This window comes from Anneissia japonica, unplaced genomic scaffold (assembly GCF_011630105.1).
Source record: "Anneissia japonica isolate Jap-2015-1 unplaced genomic scaffold, ASM1163010v1 scaffold573_len2283161_cov171, whole genome shotgun sequence".
Classification (NCBI taxonomy): Eukaryota; Metazoa; Echinodermata; class Crinoidea; order Comatulida; family Comatulidae; genus Anneissia; species Anneissia japonica.
This window is the reverse complement of record NW_022719802.1, coordinates 818294-820944: the sequence shown is the minus strand read 5'-3', so window position 1 is coordinate 820944 and position 2651 is coordinate 818294.

The following is a 2651-nucleotide window of genomic DNA, read 5'->3' as shown; positions in this document are numbered from 1 at the left end:
AATAACACAAAAGATATTCCCCTTGGGCGATTATTATTTATAGGCCTAGTAAAAAGTACAGTTTTCTGTAGGTTCTTCATTACAAGGCCAAAGGAATGCTGAAATTATTATTATTATTATTATTTTTATTATTATTATTATTTAACATTAATTACATTACAATGATAGTTTGGACAAGTTCAAACGTTGCAGATATTCTCTTTTTGATGCGCTCCATTTGGGATGGTGTGGTGTTATGGAATACTGCAAGGCCGTCGTCCTGTCTCTTATACACATCTAGATGCCCCCCCCCCAAGATTTCAGTCCATGTCAGCCTGGTCCATGTCAGTATGTGAAGCGTGACTGTTGTGTCAGCCTAACCCTAGGCCTAGTTTAAGGAGGGGCCGTAAGACCTCAGCCTGTAGTTAGGCCTTAGATTATCCTCTTTCTATCTAGCCTTTGGTATAACTGTACCTATCTACACTGTATGACAGGAGGAACTAGCTGTTGTTGTTGTAGATAATATACTAACATTTAATAACATCCAAGAAGGTCACAGTTAGTTACACAGTGACGTACATCACATAAGTCCGTGAAATGTCATAGGCCTACCGTAGGTAAACATACAAAGAGCAATAATAGTAAAACTCGAGCGTCACGACATTGCGAAGTGTCTGCTCTTGTTCCTCGTATCGTACTCAATCCGAGATGGCCCGAGTGAAGTTTCATGCAAATGTTTCGTACGGAAAAAAAAAATCGCTGCCTGGTGTTGACCGTCACTGTCAGCCTGATTCGAGCTTGGACCTTCGTGTACAGACATTTGAAATTGCCATCAAATCAAAAGGTAGAAACACTATAAAAGTATGTCCTATAGTACTGCAAATGGTTCTTCGGAATTTCCACAACACGTTGCCACCATGTATCGTGATGGAGACACTCATATGTAAACAATACAGTCAGGCTACACACAAGCTCATTGTTCATCCATCATCTTATTGAACAACAATAGTGTACCTCAACGTACGAGGAATGTGACCTCACAACTATGGGCGGCCAAACGGGCCATCACGTAACATATAGGAGGGGTAGAAATAGTGTCGAATGATAGGAAAGGTCCACCACCACAGTTTAAGACGCGCAACGTCAGTCATGAGCGGGCTTGCCGTACCGCCTCAGGCCGCATTGGACCTGAGCTTTGCGAAAAAAAAACACTCCACATTTTGGTAGTGAAATTTTGGAGCCTTTAGAGTTAAAGCAAGCGAAAGTTACACCTCCAAGAAAGGAGGCGAGAAAATTAGGATGTTAGATTAATACACGTTAAGAACTATAAATTAAGGAAACATTTAAATCCCTCGAAAGATGCTGTAGGAAAAATTACGTCTACAGTACTATACGGATCTGCGCAAGTAATTTTCTAGACCATTGACGTGTGATTGAAGGGTCCTGGCACTATGTTTAATTTGGCTTTTTTAAGCAATGCCACTTAAATATTTCTACAATTACTCAAGAGTGATTTCAAAATAATTAATTTTCTTTGTATAGTAATTAAAATAAAAATGATATGATAGGTCTAAACTGTTGAACCAAACAAATATCAACATACACATGATATGTTTATAGTAAAAATGTATACGGGTTGCTTGTAATAGCGGTTCTAATTTTAGTATTGAGATGAAAAACCTCTCTCCTTAATAAGTCAAAACCCCAAATTAAGTATTCCTAAGGAGAGGGAGACAATCGTTGGAGAACGTATGTTGTTGCTTGCTTCGATTAAACCGTTTAGATTTCAAAATACACATTTCTTTTATTAATGTACTTGTCACGTCTTTAGGATTTTTTCTGGATACTAAAAGGTAAAAAAAAAATAACCGGGACCATGTTTTAATAACTTGCTTTGGAAAATCTATGGGAATACCTTCAACACATTTGAAAAAAGAAAGCGACTCCTACAGAATGGTGTATAAATAGGATCACTCCAATCTGGAAGAGAAAATGAGTGCACTTGATGCCACTCAGTATAGAGGAATATCAATAGATCCTTTTTTTCACCAAGCATTGTCAATAATTTTAAAACGTCTCACGTCGGAGATGTATGAAACACAGCTTCTACCAACTCAATTCGTATTCCGAAGAGACAATAGGTGTGATTATGGTATATTCATAATAAAACTGCTTCAAGAGTTCCGGAAGAAAGCTATTCACCTGCTATGTCGATCTTAGTGCTGTCTTTGATCATATCAATAGAAACTTCTTATTTAAATCACTGAGAAATAGATTTTCAATCAACCAGAATACCACAAACCTGGATATACTGGAAAGCCTGTACAACTGGAATAAAGGGCCATGTTTAATATTTAATCTGTACATTGATTATGCTCTTCGTTTTTTCCGAGACAGATGTGATAAAACAGGTATAAAATGCTGGAAATTACATTCAACGTTACAAACGAAACTGCCAATAGGGATCAGAGGGGAATTTGTGCATCGACTGGCATTTACAATCACTGTGATGGGGGCTATTCCGATGACATCGGTATCCATAGTTGGTCGCAGACAGATCTACAGAATTCACTTATAATATTGCATCAAGTGTTCACTGAATACGGATGAAGGTTTGCAAAGAAGACTGAGAGCATAATTTTGAATTTAAACACAAAAACAAACAAAACAAA